A 25,507-nucleotide genomic window follows, 5' to 3' on the forward strand; every position below is an offset into this window, starting at 1 on the left:
ACCTCTGCTCTTTAATATCTTTTCGAAACTTTTATGTGAGATGCTTAAAAATATGGGTGTCCAATTCACAAACTATGCTGATGACACTCAGCTACTCTTTGAATTGCCAGGCTCCTATGAAAAGGATGTGCAAAGAATTCTGAAGTGTTCAATGCTATACAAAAAATGGATGGCAAACAATTCTCTCGCTCTTCATGAGGCAAAAACAGAACTTCTAATTCTCGGCACACCTCAAAAAGTAGGGAAACTAAATCAACAATGCAAAAGAATTAAGATAAATAATAGCTTCATTGAAGTATCACAGCATGTTACGATCTTGGGCATTTTTATGCACTCACATCTCTCATACAAGAGATATGTTTCCTATCTAAAATCTACATGCGCTTTTTTTATTAATCATATATGTCAAATCTGAACATACTTGTCAGAGCAAAATTTAGCGCTGATTGCAGGAGCTATAATTAACTCTAAACTGGATTACTGCAATAGCCTTCTGATGGGTACCTCTAAGGGTAACATCAAAAAATTGCAGACCATACAGAATGGTGCAGTCAGGGCTGTCTTGGGCTTGAGTCGGCGGGAAAAAAACGTCAGTAGCCAGAAAAAAACTTCACTGGCTACCAGTTCAACAGTGACTACAATTTAAATGTTCTGTTATGACCTTTAAATGTCTGACAGGCATCGCCCCTAACTATCTCACTAAGCGATTAATTAAGGCTCCGGTTCAAAGAACTAATTGATACAACGATAAAAATTATTTGCAACAACCACGTAAAAGTTTGGAAAGAGTAGGTGGTACTAACTTTTCTCACTGGGCTCCGGTGACTTGGAATGCCATGCCACCACCCATAAAAAACAGCTGCTTAAGACGCACTTGTTTGATGAAGGAGAAGTCTAATAGAATCTCTTATTTCGTCTTCTTGCAGTCTTTTGTTCCATGTTGTTCTGTTTCTGTGTGAGCGCTCTGAGGCCTACAGGTGATAGAGCGCTATAGAAAAATCAGAATAGATAAATAGATAGATAGATAGATAGATAGATAGATAGATAGATAGATAGATAGATAGATAGATAGAATGCATTTGGTCAGAACTGGCCAATCCAGAGGGTCACACAACAGAGAAAGAGCATGAGGTCGTACTGCAGGACAGCAACCTTAGGAACCCATGAAGAACCCATGTGAGTTCTGTGGTGGCGCCCTACCACACTCACAAGAGTTGCCTAGAATTGGGCAGGCAATGTGGCCGATGTGGGAGAATGAACCATTTCTGCAACGTCATCAGGGCGGCCTGGCCGCATCGACCATTACAAAATAACCGACCTCGGACAAAATGATGGCCAACTTAAGTGGCTGTGGTCAACCAAGCCACCCCTTAAGACAGCACAGACACATTATTTATTTCTGCAATATTGCCAGGTGCTCTGGGAAGTGAAAAAACAAGGAAATATCGAGGCTGAGTACCACAAAGGAAATACATCAATCACGGGCTAAAAAGATTCACAGATCTTTTATTACTGCACAGTTTACAAAACAACACAGATAGCTATCTGGCTCCCAACATCCCGCAATGTGTACCAGCCCAACAGAGAGAGGTGAGAGAGTGCTGGACGTCTAAACATTCATGCTTTTATACAATTACGGGTAATGTTATCCAGCCCCTCTTCACATTAATAATTCGTGGTCTAGAGCTCGTGCCTAGTTCTCATACAGATTATACAATATTATGCAAAGGATTGCATAGGTTTGCATTTCCATGGGGGCACAATGGTCATGTATGTTCTCAAATCGTGCAGTAAGCTTCACACAACATCTCTTTACAATTCTATTCGGCCTATGTCTACACTCGAGGTTTGTTCTACATTGTCCCAATGTGTATACAAGGTTGAGTCTTGTGAGCGTAGACAACACTTAAACAACAGTTCATATTCAGTTCATATCCAGTGCAAGGTCTTTTTGCCTAGTCTAAACAGTCAGCTCTCGGACAGCCTAAACATTAACAGAACTCAAAGGTCGGGAGGCTTGGTTGCAAGTTGAAACCATAGTCCACCATTTTAGAACAAAGAACACACGAGTAGAAATCAAAATGGCGGATGAACCTTAAAATGGCGGCGAAGTCAACTTAAAATCGGAAATTTGCAATGCGGTTTTCCTGTGTAGCGTGACTAGGTTTAGGCCAATATAAATATCCACCATTGATCACTGCTCTGGCTACAGACCAAGACACTCTGCATCCTGACTCTCCTCCATTGATCGCTGCTCTGGCTACCACCAAGTACCTCTTCATCCTGACTCTCCATCATTGATCGTTGCTCTGGCTGCCACCAAATACCTCTGCATCCAGACTCTCCACCATTGATCACCGCTCTGGCTACCACCACGTACCTCTGCATCCAGACTCTCGCTCCATCATTGATCGCTGCTCTGGCTACCACCAAGTACCTCTACATCCTGACTCTCCACCATTGATCATTGCTCTGGCTACCACAAGGGCCTCTGCATCCATAGTCTCCACCATTGATGGTTGCTCTGGCTACCACCAAGTACCTCTGCATCCTGACTCTCGCCCCATCATTGATCGCTGCGCTGGCTACCACCAAGTACCTCTGCATCCTGACTCTCGCTCCATCAAGATATTTTCATCTCTTGCAGGTCAATTTCACTACAAGAGGCTTAGCTTTGGGGTGTCCTCAGTGGCAGACGTTCTTACAACATACTGTGAGAGGATTATTAGCAGACCTTGAAGGAGCCATTAATGTCAGTGACAATATTCTAATAAATTCCAAGAAGGGGCTCGCCATACATGAAGGAGAATTTCCTTTTCCACAGCGGAAACAATGGTTCTCTGAATTTTCTTTTTTAAGATAAAGGTGTGCCACTGACCCTAAGAAAATCACAGCCATCAAAGACTTTGTACTTCTTACTAGCCCTTTGAAAGTACAGAGCTTCTTGCGGATAATACATTTTTGCTGAAGGATTATCCTCAATTTGATGCCCATAACCTAATTTACAACGATCAAGAATGGGAGTGGAGCCGAAAGGCTCAAATAGCATTTGAGGAAGCGAAAGCGGCACGGGAAGCAGAAACAATGGCTTTCTTTGACTGCAATTGGTAGTTTGATATACTGGTCAATGCTGTGTCAGTTGGTCCCGGGGTGGTTTTTTGGTCAAATCGATGTGGAAGGCATACAGCAACCCAAAGCATTAACACCAATGGAAAGGAGGTACGCCCAAATTGAAAGAGATGCTCTAGCAGTACTATGAGGGTGTCACCACTTTCACCTGTATGTCTTTAGACACCAGATCATGGTTGTAACCGACCATAAGCCGCTGCTATCAATTTTACAAGGATCATTGCTGTGAACCACACTCTCACTGGGGTGTTGGATGCTACAACTGCAGGACTACGTAGTTACCCTGCATCTCAATGGCAGAGCAGGCAACCCTGAAGATGCCGATATTGAAGCTGAAGTGCTTGTGAACATGATCAGAAGGATGGCCATCCCCAGGTCAATCTCATTGTAGGACGTTGTTAAGCGGCTTCACTTCAACACTACAGCTAAGTCAATGCCTAGTCTGGGATGCTGAGGGAAACCCTTATTGATATATTGTTAGGTCCAGTTCATGTACTCTGGATGACAACCCTTATATAACACCCCTCTCTTAGAATACCCCTGACCCCACTGAGCCAAGAAGTAGGTTTGTTTTGCAAATTAAAAGGTTTATTTGAAAAATTAAACAATATATATATATCACACTTTTATAATAAATTAATATCTGATAGTACACTGAGACATATGATGTGGATCCACAATGGGTAAGGATGAGGTAGCTGAAAATGCTTTATGGTTTCAAGGAAATGCAAGGTGGAATAAAATGCAGTACAGCAAATAAACTTGATATGATTTCAACCAACAACAATGTAATCACTTTTTCTCTGGTAATTCACCCCTCCCCCCCCCCATGCAATGTAAGAAATGGAAGGAGATGGAAAGAGGAGCACACAGTTCTCAGGAATGCAATCAAATACGAAATTCAGTTCCCCCCCAGCAAGCTTAGAGGAAACAGGTAGAAGTTTGAAACACAGGCCCAAAATGCTTTTAAATGTGATGGCAATGGATAGGAAAATGTGCTAACTGATTTTAATTCCCTCTAGAGATTCAGGGTGAGTGAGAGATGCTTGTTGGTATTAGTTCAGGCTCACTTTAGCAATGCTCTATGAGTTATTACCAGGTTGCAAACGGATTTTAACAAAGGAAGGAATGGAGCTGCTATTTTGACAAGTGGAGAAATTGAGCCAAAATCGCAAATCGCGGTAAATTTCGCAAGTGCGTAAATCGCGATTGTGGAAAAAGTATAGGGAGTAGGAAGTAGGTTTGTTGGAAAGCCTAGAATCACAGCTTTAAAATGAAAGTTAAACCAAATTCCTAGGACAAACGGTTCCGAAGATACAGACGATTTAATAAAGGTAGATTTTCGGATTTAAAGTAAAACTCAAAATGACAGGTGACAGCTTGCAGCTGCAGAATTGACAGGTGACAGTTGTGCAGCTTTACAAATGACAGATGACACAATTTCTAGGAGGCTGTTCTAATTACGTTAACATAGTTTGGATTAGATTATTTTAACTAAGAGATTGGGTTCTACACAGTTCTGGCGGATACTCACTCCTAATTTTGAAATGAATGGGCCTCATCACGGATCTGGTCAACACGTCCAGCGGCGGTTCTCTCTGCTCGGCGGGTCAATCAGGCACCGGTTCTGCTCACCGCGATCCAGATCTCTGGTTCTGCTCACAGCAGTCTGGGTCTGGTCTGCGGTTCCGGCAAAAGTTCTTGGCAGAGAATTCAAACAGCTCGCCTGGCTGTTGAATAGTTTGGTTAGGTTTGCTGGATTGTGAAGGCCTGCTGAGAATACTTTTGCTTGCAGTGGGCCTTCTAGGTTCAAAGTTCTGTAGTCTCTGTTTAGCTTGGAAGTCTAAGTGTTGGATCTCTGGATGTGAAGTCGTCGGTCAGCACGCTCCACAGCAAATGGAATTGAATGTCTCTACCTGTCCCAGCAGTCTCTTTTTATGTGTTTTGGAAGTGGGTGTGTGCGTGGCATAACTGAGACTGCCCCTCTCTACTTGTCATTGGCTCAATTCTCCCCTCTCCCATGATTGGGGGAAGGAAATGGATTGTCATCATGATGAGGTCTGTTTATGGGTAAGAGGATCCTCCCCTGGTCAATTTGCCCACAAATGTATATTTGATTCAAATACATATTTCCCAAATACACAATTTGTTGAAATTAAATGTACACATTATATATTCCTTATGGTCCATGCTTGTCCGCCTCTGATCTTTCCTGGGGGCTTGCATTCAAAAATGACAACATTTTGCGCTTTTTGACTGGTTTACCAATATCGGACATTTACCAAAAATTACACACATGTGAGCAAGGAGTATGGACATTAATTGATGAAGTGTCAGATTTTTAACATGCAGACATTTGGAGTAAGACCCTATTTTCTGCTAGCAACCCCCCAGCATACGCCACAGGGTCCTAACACCTCATAAAACGTGCACAGAAAAATCACAAGAATAATGATATTACTTATATAATTCTGACAAGTCCGTACTATGAATTATCCATCTTTTTTAAAATTATGCTCTGACCCAGATGGGTGTGGTTTAGGTTTCAAAGCACATGGGGGAAGCTTCTGTCTGCCCCCGCCTCCAGCTCGGGTGGCTCCCAGAAGCACTTCTCGTCCCACTTCTCCCAAGAGGAAGCCACTTTACGGCTCCCCCAATATAACGTTTGCCTGAGTCCAGGACAAGGCTTTGTTCAACCTCCTGCGGTGCCCCTCCCCTAATCTAATCAGAGAGGTGTCAACTCCTTTTGGTGGGGAAGCAGGATGCAGCTAGGCCTGGGAAGAGTGGCTGAGCAGGTTTCTCCTGTTGGGGGTAGTTGTCAGGCAGAATTCAGCTAAATGTCACTTTAGTTCCCAGTTTAAATCAAACTTACACTTTTTACAGATACATTAAATAATTACTTCCTTCAAGTCATTTCAGAATATAGTTTTACATTGTATCCACCTCTTAGCAAGTCTTTCCTTGGCCTGGTTTGGGTTCCTCTGTTCAGTTTTACACAAAAGTCTGGTGGTTTTAAAACGCAGGCTTTCTGATAGTGGTGAGTACCGGTATTGCATCCATCTTTGGGATCTGTCTTGAATTACTGCATTTCAATAGAGTGGTCTTTTGCTTGATAGTATAGGACCCTTGCTTAACATTGTTTTGATGGCATCCTTACAGTAGAGTGGTGATGTGGAACCCCCCACAAGAAGGTTGTATCTTTGGAGTGGTCTTGTGCCAACTGCGCAGTTCTCCTGGATTCTGGCGTGAATGTGGGCGGTGACAGCTCATCCCCACATCCACCCAGTCTATTGATTTAGTTTGTTCTGGGATATAATAATGGGCGGCGACAGCTCATCCCCACATCTACCCAGTCTAAGGATTCAACATGGGTCAAAACCCTTGACAACGTTGCACATCCCAGTGAGCATGCAGCGTGTGATGGACCAACGAAGGGTGGATTGTGGCGTTCATTTTTATCTGACCAAGTTCACTACATGCCAGACACGCACACATACCTGCAAGGTCTCTGGCGGGTAATGTCATTCCTACAGTACTAAAGAAAAGTGATACAGATTGCTCATAGAGGGAATCAAGGGATTGCAGGAGAAGGTATGGTTCTTGGGATTAGAAAGTTTGTTGAGTTACGGTTGGGCAGCTGCAAGTGGTGTCAAGCAACCTGTGAATCACTTTGAGCACCCCAATTGAGGCCCCGATCAGAGGAATGTCCTCATGGCAGGCAGTGGGCAGGGACCGTACATCAGGACATGCTCTTTCTGGTGCTATTGGAAAAATGTTAAGGTATCCCAAAGTGAGGTTCTCACCTTGAAATGGTTCTCCCGTTACACGAACAAATCTTTGAAGGCTTGCTGCCACCCGCAAACTCTATTATCGCACAATGGAATGCAGATTCAAAGAAAAAACTTTCTGGAATTCAAGCCCTTTTATGGGGTACGTCATCATCATATCACCCCATTGCGGCCACGGGCAAATGGCGATTTGAACTGCTTCATGAAGACCCATAAAAAGATGTTGCGCACTGTGCGCAACATTGCATCATACGGCCACAGGCGTGGCACCGGCAGAGTCATTCCACAATAGAAAAGTCAGGTCCCTGATGCCTGAGATTGAATCGAGTAAAAACATTACATTGAGACAGTGATTTCACCGGCAATGACAAAGAGTTGTCAAGCGGGCGACGGGTGCCTTATAATGTTTCTGTAGGATACAAAGCATTGATGCACAACAAAATGCATCAACACAAGCTGTGCCACCCACAAGAGTGGACACCATGGACAGTCACCAAGAGAAAGCGATTGATGATCATGGAGACAAGAGACGGAGAAGAAGTTACAAGAAGCTGCAGCAGGGCAGGTTCCATTGACATCGATGCTCTCCACAAGATGCAGATGATAGGTCAGAGAAGAAGCAGACTATACCACAATTGCGTGCTGATCTCACATAGTACACTCAGAAGAGCGCAAGGGCTATTAGGTTGTCAAGGGCTACTAGGGTGTCGGTGGCGATACGTCATCTGACAAACGCAGCCCGGCCATAAAGAACTCAAGCGACCACCCCCTATGCTGTTGCTGCTGTTGGGTTGCTGGACTGCTTCTAGCATACGCAACCCAACTTACAAGGACTGTGGGACGCCTCGCTCACTGCTGCTACACTACAGGCCTGCAGATAAAGTATGTTTTAAAAAAAATAGTTACTAGTGCACCACTGCACTGTACAATGACTCTTCTTGAAATGTATTTTTAAGGACTCTATTATATATTTGTAAAGAATTGTTGATATTTTCAATAGGACTCGTTTAGTGTTTTGAAATCTTGTTTTTTGCTGCTTAGGTATAGTGATAGTGAATATAGTGTCTTTTGATTCCCCTCTTTTTATAACAAAAGTCTAAAAACCTCTGTTTCTCTGGAAGAAAGGGAATACCTAAATCCCAATCTAAACGTACGGTGCACAAGCATTTCTCAGTCTGCCTTTCCTTGTATGTCTTTTTAAAGTTATTATAACCTCGTGTTTTTCCCTAGGGGATTCTGGAATGCTAACCTTTGCCTTTTCATGCCACATTAATTTGCCATAGAGATGCGACAAGGTGATCTCGTGTTCAGGTAAGCAGGGCTTGCTGGAGACAGGCAAGCGGCCGGGTAAATATTTAGAAGATAAAGCCCGATAAAAAGTATATTGCTGCGCCCGCCTACGCCTCTCTCCCATTCAGTGCGTTAAAACCTCACCTAGGATACAAATGCACCTGCAAAGATATTCCCATAGGGATAACAGGAAAGTGCCGGAAAGACTGGCAAATTATGTAGAAATGTGCCACACAGCATCATTGGCTTTGAATTGATAGTCTGACATACGGTTCAAATCTACCCTAGTTGATGTTATGTTTAATGCCGGGTAAGTAGATATGTTTGTAGTGTTTTGCATATGATCAAACATAATTATTATAAAATCATGCCACAAAGCGTCCTGGAGGCTGGTGGGCATTATAATATATTTAAACGGTTATTTATAACGCAATTAATAAATACCCAGAGGTTTCTCAGTGCATATCCTGGGATCGAACCTGTGTTGCTCCACGTCGTCTTGCTTCCAAGTAGAGCGTGTTTCCCGTGAGCACCCCGGGCGTGACATGACAGAGGGAATCAATTTAAGGCACAATCTTTCCAGGACGAGCATTTCCAAACCAAATAATGTGTGTGCGCGTGATTTCAGGAGCGTGGAATACACTGGCCCTTACAGTTACAACAGTAGGGAGGGGTATGTGGCGTAGGCTAGGATCTGCACGCGGGCCAAGGGACTACCAGCATGGATATGGCGACAGAAGTCCTGTTGTTGGTGCTTATGTTTGCAAGTACATTTAAGCATGCTCAGTTGGTTGGGGGCAGTGGCAGCTATGAGTGAAGTGAAGGCTGAAAGATATGTTTGCCCGCAAGGTGGGGAAGAGAAGGATGAGTCTCCCCCTGAGTCATGTTGTCGATTGGTACAGCCCGTCTAGCATTAGGGGATTGGCCTGTGAGAGAGAGTGAAGGGTTGCTCTTTTTTCCTCCACTCTAATAAGGTTTTCACATTGAAAGAGAGCATACCTCCCACCTTCACACTCGCACAGGAGCAGGGCAGTGCTTTGAAAGATTAAAGAGGGACTTCTGGCGCTGGCCATGATTTATGACCGGTGTAGGTGCTAAGGGGTCTTGAGGTTTGTAAACGGTTTGCTCTGGTGCCTGGCGAGTGTCTGCAGGGAGACAAGCTTGCATAGTGAAGGGTTAGGAGATGTCAGATAAGTGGGGTCTGGTTACACAAGAATTGCAGTTAGCAGCTATAGCGAAGAGCTTTGTTTGCTAGGATTTTGGTTGTTGTAGAATTACAGGTGGGCTTAATCCCCCCAACCCCCTCACAGGCCAATCCCCTACCACTAGACGGGCTGTACCACTCGACAACATGACTCAGGGGAGACTTTCTTTGTTTTTATTTTTGGTTTGTCTTGTGATCGCCCTGAGGCCTTTGAGCGAGTGTGCGCTACATACACATTAGATAGATAAATAAGATAGACAGATAGATAGATAGATAGATAGATAGATAGACAGACAGATAAAATAGATAGATAGATAGATAGATAGATAGATAGATAGATAGATAGATAGACAGACAGACAGACAGACAGACAGACAGACAGACAGACAGATAGATAGATAGATAGATAGATAGATAGATAGATAGATAGATAGATAGATAGATAGATAGATAGATAAAATAGATAGATAGATAGATAGATAGATAGATAGATAGATAGATAGATAGATAGATAGATAGATAGATAGATAGATAGACAGACAGACAGACAGACAGACAGACAGATAGATTGATTAGATAGATAGATAGATAGATAGATAGATAGATAGATAGATAGATAGATAGATAGATAGATAGATAGATAGATAGATAGATAGATAGATAGATAGATAGATAGATAGATAGGCTTGGTTAGTTCTATTTGGCCAGGAAGACTACATGAGTGGAAAGTTGGTGGTGAAGTAGGAGTAGATGAGGTGAGCAGGATCCATGATAAATCTTCATGGTGTGGCGGGTGCCAGTGAGAGAACATGGAAGGGCTCATGCTTGGCAATGGGCATTTAGCAAAGTGCCACAAGGAAAGGTGAAGGGATGCCAGAGTGTGGTGGCAGAGGAGGGACAGGTGTTAACGTTAAGTCATGCCATGCTGTTTATACCGCGGACCGCTATCAATCAGGGTCACTGAGTAGCTTTAGTGAATAAGCCAATCTGAGCGAGATTACCAGTTCATTGGAAGCTTGTACCTGTCACATCAATGAGCAGGTATTTTCCACTTAAAAAGTGTTTGGCGTGTTTAGTGTAGTCTCACACAAAGAGTAAGATAAACTTACTTGTTGAAAAATAAGAAGTGTGTGCGTGGAGGTGAGCTTTTAGTGCCTGGTAGCCGGTTGGTCTTGAACCAGCGCTGTCCCTCGCCTTCAACAAAACCTGCTGCCTGCTGCCTGCTGCCTGGACATAGCAGCATCTTAAAATGGCAGTACTGTGTCACTGTAAAGATGCCAGCCATGTTGGGTCTACAAAGCGCATGCGCAATATCTTTACTGGTTCTCGGGCCTCCCGCGGCCAAAGCAAAGCGTGGTTCTCATGCTCTGGCGTCTGGTTAATTCTCGCTGACAAATTCTATTTCTAATATGAGGACTGCTGCGGTCACCTCCATTCAACCTCCCACAATGCACTGCGCGTCTTTACCTTTCGCAGCATGGCGGCCATGAGATATTCATGAGTCCCCCTGCCAGCTTCCCCTGCGCTCTTAGCTTCAGTCTAAGCGGCATGTGGCTGATGTTTAATTCATGTGTCGTGCGGTGTGTGTGTGCGCTAATGTGTATAAACCAGCATGTGAGCGCACCAGCGTGCCAGTGTTTGTGTGGGTGTACCTGCAGTGGCGCTCTGTTTGAAGTGGTACCCAAGCCTGTCCTCGCTTTCAGACACGACCGTAGGTGGTCTTTAGCGTCGCCCACGCACCCACGATCTTGGGGGCCCGCAAACACAAGCTGTCAATTGTATACAGACTATTGCAAGGTGTACTTTGGGGGCCGAGTAGGTGGGCCTTTTCTGCTGCCAGGGATGAAAACATTCTTCTTCTGCCTAGCGAGGCCGGGCTGCCACTGTGAGGCCCTAGAGACAAGGGCCCAGTGGCCCAGCAGAGACTGCGCTAGGGGCCCCACTGGGGCCCTGCAAATACTTTACTGCTTAACGCTCTCTTTGCTATGCCAGAGTATTCAATGGGAAGCCATTTACAAGTGATGTTTCATTTGAGTAAAAATTGTTTTGCACACGAACTTAAGTTTTAATAGTTCGGGGGTAAGACCTGTAAATAGGGGCATTTCCATTCTGAAAGCTCACACAAAGCACCAGCTGCAAGCCAAATGTGTGTCTTCTTTCACGACAATTAAAATTGCGTCGCAAAAAACATGCTTTCAATTTTCTCCCTTACTTTTATATTTTTGAAAGAATCTTTGCCAGAGGCCATTTTCTTTAGCATCAGATGGAATTGTATTCTGGTATTTTTAGCCTTTCCTTCCCATCTAATCACACTCTTTCTGCGTGTCTTATTTCTATGCACATGTATATATTTGTCAGCGTGCTGTATTATGGTTTCTGTACTTTTCAAGTTACCTCTGTAACTTATAGTATTGTTGAAAGCCAAACCCACATTTCCAGCAACTAGAACTGGGAAGATATGTTGACAAGACGTTACATTGAAGACGGGACGAGTACCCTGGCTTCACCACTTAGCTCAAGTGTGTGATCCTGGGCAAAACATGTTATCCTATCTGCCAAAATTATACTTTTTAGAAGTGATTCAGTTGACACTATCGGCTACTCAAAAAATGACTTGCAACATTGCTCAATATGTAATAATAAAAGGAATATTACTATTACTACTGCTTCTATTACTGCTGTCACTACTGTTATTACTAATGCCACTGCTACTACTATCACTACTACTGGTGCTACTATTACTACTAGAAACACACGTCACTCTAATGCTTCAACCACAACTATTACTACTACTATCACTAACTACTACTTACACTAATGCTACTACTACAACTCCCACTACTACTAGTACTACAACTACCAATACTAATAGAATTACTACTGGTGCTACTACTATTGCTTCTATTACTGCTGTTACTACTGCTATTACTAATGCCACTGCTACTACTATCACTACTACTGGTGCTACTATTACTACTAGAAACACACATCACTCTAATGCTTCAACCACAACTATTACTACTACTATCACTAACTACTACTTACACTAATGCTACTACTACAACTCCCACTACTACTAGTACTACAACTACCAATACTAATAGAATTACTACTGGTGCTACTACTATTGCTTCTATCACTGCTGTTACTACTGCTATTACTAATGCCACTGCCACTACTACTACTACTGGTGCTACTATTACTATTAGTAACACACGTTACTCTAATGTTTCTACCACAACTACTACCACCACTACCACTAACTACTACTAACACTAATGCTACTACTACAACTACAACTACTACTAGTACTACAACTACCAATACTAATAGAATTACTACTGGTGCTACTACTATTGCTTCTATTACTGCTGTTACTACTGCTATTACTAATGCCACTGCCACTACTACTACTACTGGTGCTACTATTACTATTAGTAACACACGTTACTCTAATGTTTCTACCACAACTACTACCACCACTACCACTAACTACTACTAACACTAATGCTACTACTACAACTACAACTACTACTAGTACTACAACTACCAATACTAATACAATTACTACTGGTGCTACTACTATTGCTTCTATTACTGTAGTAACTACTGCTATTACTAATGCCACTGCCACTACTACTACTACTACTGGTGCTACTATTACTACTAGTACCACACGTTATTCTAATGCTTCTACCACAACTACTACTACCACTACCACTAACTACTACTATCACTAATGCTACTACTACAACTGCCACAACTACCAATACTAATACAATGACTACTGGTGCTACTACTATTGCTTCTATTACTGCTGTTACTACTGCTATTACTAATGCCACTGCCACTACTATTACTACTACTGGTGCTACTATTTCTACTAGTAACACACATTACTCTAATGCTTCTACCACAACTACTACTATCACTACCACTGACTACTACTAACACTAATGCTACTACTACAACTACAACTACTACTAGTACTACAACTACCAATACTAATACAATTACTACTGGTGCTACTACTATTGCTTCTATTACTGCTGTTACTACTGCTATTACTAATGCCACTGCCACTACTACTACTACTGGTGCTACTATTACTACTAGTACCACACGTTATTCTAATGCTTCTACCACGACTATTACTACCATTACCACTAACTACTACTAACACTAATGCTACTACTACAATGCTACTACTACAACTACCACTACTATTAGTACTACAACTACCAATACTAATACAATTACTACTGGTGCTACTACTATTGCTACTACTACTGCTGTTAATACTACTATTACTAATGTAACTGCTACTACTACTACTGGTGCTACTATTACTACTAGTAACACACATTACTCTAATTCTTCTACCACAACTACTACTACCACTAATGCTACTACTACAACTACCACTACTACTAGTACTACACAATACTAATACAATTACTACTGGTGCTACTAATATCGTTACTACTATTGCTGTTACTACTACTATTACTAATGCTACTGCTGCTACTACTGCTCGTGCTACTACTGCTGCCAATACTAATGCAACTTCTACTGGGGCTACTACTATTGCTACTACTATTTATACTACTTTTACTACTACTAGCGATCATGTACTGCACATCCCAAAGTTGATTTGGCGCTTAACTTATTCCTGGCAACCTCTTATAATGTAACTTCTCATGATCCTCTCGAGAATCAAAGTCTGATATCATTCTCTCTGACACACTTTTCTGCGATGTCAATTCATATGCAAATGAGGGGGTCTTCACATATTTTGTCACCCAGGGCTTTACAAATCCTAAGGTTGAGCCTGTTCATTATTTCAAAACACCCTGTTCTTTGTATGTCACTTTATTTTAATGCCCGCATATTCACGTCCAGTGATTTGGTCATGTCTCCTTAACAATTTTTCAGATGCAGGTTTGCAACATCTTTATCTCCAAGTTTTCTTTGCCTGAAATGTACCACGAGGAGCTTTTTTCCCCTTTTAATCGCCCTTAAAGCATCTTTACCTTCTCTTTGACCTGAAAAGTCTCATGTCCTCTTTAGTATCTCTCTTTTAACTTCTGTCTCTGTTTCACTGCTCTCTCTGCCTCTCCTCCGCATTCACTATTTTCCAGAAACATCAATTGACCAAACTGGCAGGGATGGCAAAAATGACATCACATTAATGATGGCATCACAGAAATCGATATCACCTGACCTTCGAAAATGAAATTGCCACAGTGTGTGTTGGCACATTCCTTTTGGAAGTGGCATCACACGCACACAAGGTACATGTGCAAGATAAATGAAGCCTGCGGTACTCGTAGATCATACGCCAATCGCGCGCGCTCTCTCTCTCTCTCTCTCTCTCTCTCTCTCTCTCTCTCTCTCTCTCTCTCTCGGTGTGAGATGTATTAGCAGGTGCATCTTGAAAGTGGTTGAAAGTGGAATGAGAGCAACAGCAACAGGGGAATACCTTGAGGTGGGGACAGGTCTGTTATTTGGAGACATATATTGTCATTGCATGTGTCCTGCAGGAATGTCACCACCATACTGAGTGCACATTGTCTCTAATGGAGGATGGTGAGTGGGAATGCGGATTGGTTCTGCACAGGTTCTGTGACTCCGAGAGACCTTGTCAGAAACCACTCCACCAGTCTTCAGGGTTGTTAGTTATTGGTATTTGTATTTACAATGATAAGTGTACTGGTAGTGCAGCAGTATGAACCAATCTGTGGCCAGCATGAAAAATTAATCCCAGTAAAAAACTGGTAATTGGTTGTAATCTGAGCATGGCCCTCCCCAAGAAGGAAGGACATTTTGAGAAACAAAATGGGGTGTATTCTCAGCAAGGGAAAGATATCAAACAAAAGGAAATCGTATAATTGCTCTAATTCCCATCCTCCACCAATCATACTCAGAAACTGTACACCATTGTGAAGTCTCTCTCCATACCGTCGTCTACACGACCATTCACTTCATTATGCAATTCTCTCATGTACTACTACTACTCTAAAATACACAAAGGCAAACACGCCCTTCCCTCTGCTCTCACACTATCAACCCCTATTCCCAGCCATTCAAAAACATGTGGCCCTTTCCACCCCATCGACAGAGACCCATTCATCACCCTTACTGGCAACTCAAAACCCACACACTTTCTGGATGATGCACGCCCACCTCAATCCACATCCTATTGCACCACCACCCTGGCTCCAGACTGGCTCAACATCATCAATGCCTATCTGTCGCATGGCACTACTCTCTCTGCACTAGAAATTGGATGAATCTCCCACTCCTCAAAAAACATCTCTTGACCCACACTCCCATAAACGACTGCCCCTTAACATCTTGCCATACCCTCACCAGTATCATGGAATGCTCTGTCACAACCCAAATGCAGCAACACATCACCACAACCAATCTCCTCTACCCCTTCCATTCTGGATAACAAACTTCATACAGCACCAAGATCACTACATATCCCATCCTCAATGACCTACACAACATCACCGAAAACAGATTCACAGCCCTACTCATACTCCTCAACCTCTCCGCAGCCTTCAACACCAGCAACCACACCATTCTCCTCCACATCCTATCGCACAAGATGAAACTCTCAGGCACTGTCCACGACAGGTTCACTTCCTTCCTCACTGACAGAACAAACTTTGTTTCCAAGCGCCCCTTTTTGATCTGACACCACCCCAGTCAAGTATGGGGTCACAAAAGGATCCTCTTCATATCCACTTCTCTTCAACCGATATGTAGAATCCCTCAGCAAAAACAGCATCCATTTACACCAATACGCAGACAACACAAAATATATACTGCCAAATCACGTCTCGTTCACAGCTCCACACCCTCAACAACTGTAACTCTACCATTAACACCTGGATGACTACCCAATTCCTCAAACTCAACCCTTCCACCACAGAATGCCTCTTCCTATTCCCCACAGGCACAAACATGACAATGCCCCAGGATCAAAGACGTCGCCACACATATCTTCACACCTGTTAAATCCCTTGCCTTCACTATCCACCACCACCTTTCCTTCACACACCACATAGCTGCTGTCACCAAACCTTGCATATACAACTACACCTCCTACGGATGATACAACGCGTCCTCCCCACTGACTACTTCCTCACCACAGTCCAAGCACTGGCCCTGTCCAAGATGGACTATAGTAATGCTCTCCTCCCTGGACGCCCTGTTAGAACCCTTGCTCCGTTGCAAGCCATACAAGATGCAGCAGCAAAACTACATCCACAACATCGCAAACATTTACACATCACTTCATCTCTTGCCCAACTCCACTGGCAGCCGTACCCAGAGCATTGTCTTTAAAGAACTCTGCATTTCATCATATCCATCAAGCTCAAAACACCATCTTACCTTCTTGACAAACTGAAGCCTATCATCCACAAAAGCGAGCCAACATGTTCTACACATGCCACTATGCAAAGCAACATGAACACAAAAACAAGCATTTGTCCGGTGGGCACGTGGGCACCAAGAGCATGGAACACCCTACCACTTCACACCTGCGCTGCGCCCTCCAGCATCACTTTCCGAAAGAGTCTTAAAACATACCCCCTTCCCTGTAATCCAGGCCCTAGCCCTGTTTGCTACCACATTTCTACTTTATTTATTTATTTGTATAGTACTAGGACAGGCCCCTAGGCACAGTAGCACAGACATAACAATTTATTTTATTTATTTTTGCAGCACTCACTCAGCTGAGCATCAAGGTGCTGTCACAGGAATTGTTTGTTTTTTATTTGTGTAATTGTGTTTTTTTTTGTATGTGTCTTAGTTGCGTATTTATAATGCGCTTAAATACCCAGAGGTTTCTAAAGGCGGATCTGTGGTATCGAACCTGTTTTGGTTCGTGTCCTTTTACTTCCAAGGCGAGAACATTGCCGCCGAGCTATCCTCCCGGGACAATGTCACCCACCAACATACATCTAGAAGAGCAACAACAGGTGGGAGATCAGTAGAACACAGATGTTTTCAATCCCTGTTTGAACTTGGCAAGCTTGGCAACTCGTCTATTCTAATTCTCCCATCCTATCGTGAAAACATTTCCTAACTTCTATTTCACCTCCCACCTTTTTAACTTTTGTAACCTTGCAGTGTTCTCCGAGACCCACATGGTAGAGCCAGCTCTGAACAAACATTCAAATAAAATAACATTTACCAAAACAAAACAACATTAAAAACGGTAATTCTTTTAAATGGTACAATGTTCATGTCTAATGTACACTTACTGTATATATTGGACTAATAATCAGAATGTTATATCTTACAAATTTAGAATAATTTGCCATATAAAGGATTGTCTGATCAAATATATTATTCCAAGATGGATAGAGGGAGGGGGCAAGTAATCAGGGTGTGGTTGTGAGGATGAATTGGCTGTGACAGCTATTATTCCTCTGCTATGCCATTTCCAGAGATAATGGTCCTCATTATAAGTTTGCTGGTCCGGAAATAGGTTTTACAGATTGGCAAACTCCAAGTCTCCAGTAGGGGCATTGGACTACTGGCAGGCCTGACCTGCCAGTAGTTCAAGCCCCTACTGGCAGATTTCTCACTGAAGCACCGGCACCGTTACCGACGGTGCCGGTGCTTCAGTGTTCCCATTCCCGTGGAGTCCTGTCCACGGGAATGGGAAGTTACCGTTCTTCCACTGCCTGTAACTTCCCGGTATTACCGGGATATCGGTTGGCGGAAACGCGAAGGCGAGTCTGACAGTAGACCGCCGGTAGCACCAGCGGCCTACCGGCTACCTCGTATTGAGGGCCAATGACTTCTCCCCCATGTGAGGAGAGCCTCATAGAATTTTAGAAGAGGAGTGACTGTGGTAGGGGTGTGTGTGTGTATGGAGCTGTGCCCAATGCACAGACACCCTTAAAGTATTCAGAACAAAGACTGTTTCATCTACCCATTCTGTTTTAACTATGGTGCTAACTTGATCTGGCAAAAGCACAGCTTTGATATGCCTGGCCATCACATCAGAGCCTCATGGCAGTCGTTGCCTTATCGGCTAGGTACAGCTATCATGTGCTAAATATAGACTCACCTGCCCAGGTGCTGCCACTATATGCCGCCATCATTTGCCAAGTGCAGAAGCTAATAGCCAGATGGTACACATCTTATGTCAGACCTTGCTAGGCATGCGTAATCATCACATGGAAGGTTCAGACTCACATGCACTTAGCAATCAGAGGAAAACACTAATTAACATTCCCACGAACTGTTATTTTAGGCGAGATATAGCAAACTATGCCAGGTTTAGTCATATCATGCGTAAAAAGGCAGTCTCGTATGCCGAGTTGATGACTGTCATCATATGACAAGTGTGTGCTCCTATAGCAATCAGTCAGATTGAGGTGGGTATAGGGAGGGAAATCCCAGGCCGGGTGGGCGTTGCACAGATGGGGGCACCTTTTCACTCCATGTTAGTGAATGACTATTCATGGCATAAAAACAAACAATGTTTCACATCTGGATGCAGTTAAAACGAAAGAAATCATCCCGAGAGCAAGTACACGTATAGACAGACCTTAGTGGCAGAACACACAGGCATAAAAAACAGACTGTGCACAGGTGTGATGAAGACAATTGCAAGCATGTTCATCGTTATTAGTATAGTTAGCTGCATAACACAGTACAGTGTTGCCAATACAAGGCTATGTACCATTAGAGGTTTTGTATCCCATTTTAGCAGGGTGCTCCTCCAGATACAGCTGTGCTTCACACCTCTGTAGAGTGATCCCACAATGTGTGGTGTATCATGATGGAAAGCTCCCTACGGTCAAGTGGCACATCATGTCACTGCAGAGTGCTTCCCAAGACGGAGCTGTGCACCATATCAAGAGCTGCATCCCTCTCCTGCAGGATGTTCCTCCAAATAAAGCTGTGCATCACACCACTGTAGAGTGATCCCACACAGTCTGGTGTATCATGATGGAAATCTCCCTAAGGTACAGAGAGCCATCATGTCACTGCAGAGTGCTTCCCAAGACGGAGCTGTGCACCATATCAAGAGCTGCATCCCTCTCCTGCAGGATGTTCCTCCAAATAAAGCTGTGCATCACACCACTGTAGAGTGATCCCACACAGTCTGGTGTATCATGATGGAAATCTCCCTAAGGTACAGAGAGCCATCATGTCACTGCAGAGTGCTTCCCAAGACGGAGCTGTGCACCATATCAAGAGCTGCATCCCTCTCCTGCAGGATGTTCCTTCAAATAAAGCTGTGCATCACACCACTGTAGAGTGATCCCACACAGTCTGGTGTATCATGATGGAAATCTCCCTAAGGTACAGAGAGCCATCATGTCACTGCAGAGTGCTTCCCAAGACGGAGCTGTGCACCATATCAAGAGCTGCATCCCTCTCCTGCAGGATGTTCCTCCAAATAAAGCTGTGCATCACACCACTGTAGAGTGATCCCACACAGTCTGGTGTATCATGATGGAAATCTCCCTAAGGTACAGAGAGCCATCATGTCACTGCAGAGTGCTTCCCAAGACGGAGCTGTGCACCATATCAAGAGCTGCATCCCTCTCCTGCAGGATGTTCCTCCAAATAAAGCTGTGCATCACACCACTGTAGAGTGATCCCACACAGTCTGGTGTATCATGATGGAAATCTCCCTAAGGTACAGAGAGCCATCATGTCACTGCAGAGTGCTTCCCAAGACGGAGCTGTGCACCATATCAAGAGCTGCATCCCTCTCCTGCAGGATGTTCCTCCAAATAAAGCTGTGCATCACACCACTGTAGAGTGATCCCACACAGTCTGGTGTATCATGATGGAAATCTCCCTAAGGTACAGAGAGCCATCATGTCACTGCAGAGTGCTTCCCAAGACGGAGCTGTGCACCATATCAAGAGCTGCATCCCTCTCCTGCAGGATGTTCCTCCAAATAAAGCTGTGCATCACACCACTGTAGAGTGATCCCACACAGTCTGGTGTATCATGATGGAAATCTCCCTAAGGTACAGAGAGCCATCATGTCACTGCAGAGTGCTTCCCAAGACGGAGCTGTGCACCATATCAAGAGCTGCATCCCTCTCCTGCAGGATGTTCCTCCAAATAAAGCTGTGCATCACACCACTGTAGAGTGATCCCACACAGTCTGGTGTATCATGATGGGAATCTCCCTAAGGTACAGAGAGCCATCATGTCACTGCAGAGTGCTTCCCAAGACGGAGCTGTGCACCATATCAAGAGCTGCATCCCTCTCCTGCAGGATGTTCCTCCAAATAAAGCTGTGCATCACACCACTGTAGAGTGATCCCACACAGTCTGGTGTATCATGATGGAAAGCTCCCTAACGTACAGAGAACCATCATGTCACTGCAGAGTGCTTCCCCGAAACGGAGCTGTACATCATTCCAGGTCCTGCATCCCACTGCTGCAGGAAGTTCCTCCAAATAAAGCTGTGCATCACACTACTGTAGAGTGATCCCACACAGTCTGGTGTATCATGATGGAAAGCTCCCTAAGGTACAGAGAACCATCATGTCACTGCAGAGTGCTTCCCAAAACGGAGCTGTACATCATTCCAGGTCCTGCATCCCACTGCTGCAGGATGTTCCTCCAAATAATGCTGTGCTTCACACCTCTGTGTGATGAATCATGTGCAAGACTCTCTAAGGTAAAGAGGTGCATTGTGTCACTGCACAGTACATCTCCAAACAGAGCTGTGTGTCATGCTAGTGCATTGTTTGCAAAACAGGACTCACCATATTACTGGGCTATTCTCAAAAGAGCTGTCACTCAAAGCACTATAGAACATTTTAAAAACAAAGCCGTAGTTACACTTCCAAAGAGCGCTGCCTAAAAGAGCTATACTTTCTACCAAAACATAAGTGCGCATTATATCATGAGGTAGCCAGACTTTTCAGCACTCCTGAGCAGCATGGGTTTTTACTGCTTTACTTAAGTGACAGCCTCAGATGACATGAATATGAAGCCTCAGATGACGTGTCTCGGGTGGATAGCTCTGGGGCGACACATGGAATAGGGGATTAAGGAACGTGGATGTCTTTCTGAAGTTTAAACCCAGAGAATACTGAAAAAATATAATCAGAGTGCAGATTCGAAAGGCACATCACATTGCTGGCTGAGAGTTAAATGCAACATTTTACTGAAAATGCCACACATTGAAATGTGGTGCGCTATGACATCTCAAACCCACTTTTCAGCATAAAAACAAACAGCAGATAATTAAAAATATATTTTATGAAAGACTGAAATAAACAGCCCTGCACTTTCAGCTCTGATATTTAAAAAAACAATTCTGTGTGAAAAGAAAGAGAAAGAAGGAGTCCACCGATGCAAAAGGAAAGTGAACCATGATCAGTAAAATACAAAGTATTTCAAAGAATAAAAGCTGATGTTAGAAAATACAATGTGTGAGTTCATTTCAGCCAAGGACAATCTGTGGGTCTCTGGACAGAATTTCGCAAATGGCGTCTCCCATTGCTAGCCTGTTGGCCTCTGGACCTGGAAAGGGAATTCCTTTGAGGCTCTTGCATCCCAGATATTTACAACTACAATAAAGTGACTAGCAGCTCTGGGTGAGGAAAAATACAAGAAAGTAGAAGGTTTTAAGATCGAAAAGGTGGCCAACTTCAGATAAAAGGACCAATGCCATATGTCAGAATGGCCTAATCACATTACAGTGCAGAGATGAACGGTCTGCTAGCTGATAAAGATCTTCTCAACCCATTCAGTTTTAAGATCAAAGAGACTAATGGCTTTTGCTCCTGCATTAGATAAACATTCAGGCCAGGAAGCTCTGGTCACATGCTTGCAGAGAATTGAGAAACTGTGATGTGAAACTAAATATTGTATATGTTAATGATGTGGCCGTATACTTACATTGGACATGTGATTTTATTCAGCAATTGGTCATCGGTTATAGTTAGAGACTTGTGATTTTAAAGATAATTTCAAGGCTATTTTGTTGAAAGTTATGGAATTGCAATAGCCAGCTAAAATGTGTTTCTGGATGCCCTGAACATTTCCAAATTTAAGAATTAGTGAGCTGATGGAGTGTAAAATTAGGCATCTGGGGAGTAAATTGCATGTTTATAACTATTATACTTTTTGTATCAACTGCAAAAATTCACCACATGCCTGAGCAAACATGGCTGTTGTTTTATTAAATCCCTCATGATTAGCCTAAGCAGAATATATATATCATGGCATTAATTAGTAAATTAGGTATTGGCATATAGGTATTTTTTTGCCAAAAAGTGGACATGAGAAAAAAGGGTACTATCAAATGGGAGTTGCAATATTTCTGTTTGAGACTCCTAAATCAATCCTCAGGCCGGACGTCTAGGGTGTAGCGATGAGTGAAGGACCAATCAAATATGTGAGAATTATTTCAGGGCACTGCCCAATATTGAAATCCTGACTGTGCCATCACTGCTATATAAAGTGTATGCCCTATGAGAGAGGGAGACAGCTGCCAAAAACACCAAAGGAGATCTACTGAAATGTCATCCGGGGGAAATGTTGGAAGAGATGGAGACTATTGCTTGGGAGACTAGAAAGCAGATGCTGTGATTCCTCACTGGAGCTAGAGAGAGAAGTGCAGTGGGATCTAATTGACTGGAGTGCTGGGTAGAATGCTGTTTTTCCCTACAAGCTCTGCTCTGCTCAGTCCTGAGTGCCAAGCTCAGAGATTTCCAAAAGTAAGTTGATTGTCAACAAAAGGTCAACATGAGGATCTATTTAATTAAAACATTCCCTTTCACTGGTGGGTTAATTTTCATTGGTGGGGAGCGGGGGTCAAACCGTGTAGATCTGTAGCATATTTGAGTGAATATTAATTTAATGAATTGCCCTATAGCAAACCACTCTGGTGCGATTTTTGTTAAAATTTGAAAATAACAAAGCTCATTCCCAGTGTACGCTAAAAACAATAGCCTGAAATGTAATTGGGGAATCCTATTTTTTCTGTTGACCTCAACTTCTTTAAGACCTTGGGCCTCATTACAACCCAGGCGGTAAGAGGTTAACGGCGCCGTAAAAGGTTGCGGCGCCGTTAACCCCTTACCGCCTAATTACGTGGTCCCTTTGCGGGTCCCTACCTTAATGGCTGGTCTTGACCAGCCATTAAGGATTGGACCCGCAAGGGACCTTGGGGGTAATTACGGTACTGCAATTTGCGGTACCATAATTACCGCCTTCCCCATTCCCATTGAGCCCTATGGGGCAAAAATGGGAATGGGGAAGGGCCAATGGTGAATGGAGAATTACCGCCCCGCCAACCTTGGAATGGAGCAGTAATTCCGCCATCCACCATGGCGCAATCGTTAAAATAATGGCGTCAACCGTGGTGCTAATAGAGCCATGGTTAACGCCTGGGTCGTAATGACCCCCATGTCCCTAAACTAAAAACGAAACATCCCTAGACTGTTTACATCCCCCAACACAGGCCCTTAAGTGGAGTGGGTTCTGAAAATCCAAAATTCCTAATCATCCGCCTTTTTTTCTGTCCAACCTCCACCAACACAGGCCTTTAAGTGAGAGGGGTCTGAAAAGAAATTCGAAACTGTCCCCACTCACTAGACCTGCCCTTCGAATAGAAGGGTGCTGCATGTAATTGATGCTTGCGCTTTTGGGGTGGGGGAGAGGTGCTTTTCAAATGTGAGACCTCATATATCCAACACTGAACATGTGATGTATGTCTTGCTTTAAATTCACCCTGTGTTCATTTCGAAGCAACATTTTAGGTGAAATAATAATTGCCATATTCATATGTTCGGTAAACCAAACATCTAGCCTTTTTAAGTGTGCAGGAAAATCGAAATTGCACAGCACTGCATATGTAAATTGATTTGTTTCATTGACCAGTGTTGATTATTCCTTAAATTGAAATCCGCATAAAGTATTGTGATTTGTTTTTTCAAATCAACGTGTGTGATCTATTTATGTGAAAAGAAGTTTAATTGTGAGCCACAGAGAAGGTGGCGTGTGTAGTTTTAATGCGATCTCCATTAACTATAATTTGAATAAATATAAATACATTTTCTGTACACCAGCCTGGTTCTCAGCGTATTGGTGGCACACGGGGAGGGATCCAAGTGGCATGAGTCTGAAATAGGGTTGAACAAAGAATCCATTAAACAGGTTGTTGTGTAAAACCTTGATTAAAGGAATTCCCCATGTTGAGGGTGGTCCATCAATAATCGTTAGACTGTCTGCACCCCATAAGCAGGATAAGTCTTTCATTGTAAGGTGGCGCAGGAGGACAAAGTGTGTCATGGAGAGGGCAGGAAGAGGACCTAACCTAGGGGAGGAGGGAGGATGTAACACAGGGGAGGGGGCAGGATCTGGGAACAAGGAAGGAAGTATAGAGAGAATGGGGAAGGGGGACAGTGGAAGCAGGAATGGGGGATGCAGAAAATGCAAAGTGGTAAAATGGGGGCTCCCCTTCCAAATGACACCATGGAGGGATTGGGCTAGTGGCCGCCCTGGTGAAGGGATGAAGAGGCCCTGGTCTCTGCTACCTGCATGTGTGTCTGCTGTCTGGTGACTGCATGGCAGAGTGAAAGGGAGGCTCCTCCTGGTGAGAAACTTTGAAAGTGAATGTGGACAGTTTCCACCTTGGAGTGTTTCATGGATACAAACCACAGGAGAGACATATCATTAGAAAACATAGTTGCTTTATAGAGTTGTATAACTATGCACACAAAGTCAAATTCCTCACACGCTGAGATCTGTGATTTACAGACAAACTGATTTTGTTTTCCATCTGCTGTCATTGCAGAGCAGCCAGGCACAGATCTAGTTTCACAGCTATTTTGTAAAGCTGGAACTGATTCCTTTCACCCGTCCCCCCCGCCGCTGTTCCTTTCCACCTCTTCTCCTTCGCTCTCTCCACTGTTTAGTTATCATGTTCTGAACCCCCCCGATTTCTCCTGCACGCTCACCCTCTTCTCTCCATCACCCTCTACTGCATCACACAGTCCTTCCATCGCAATTCCCCTTCATTGTTTAGAATAAGCCCACTATTAGGCATCTGTAATAATATAATGTATTCGCTTCCGGT

The sequence above is a fragment of the Ambystoma mexicanum genome, chromosome 3q (assembly GCF_040938575.1).
Source record: "Ambystoma mexicanum isolate Mex_15411 chromosome 3q, UKY_AmexF1_1, whole genome shotgun sequence".
NCBI lineage: Eukaryota > Metazoa > Chordata > Amphibia > Caudata > Ambystomatidae > Ambystoma > Ambystoma mexicanum.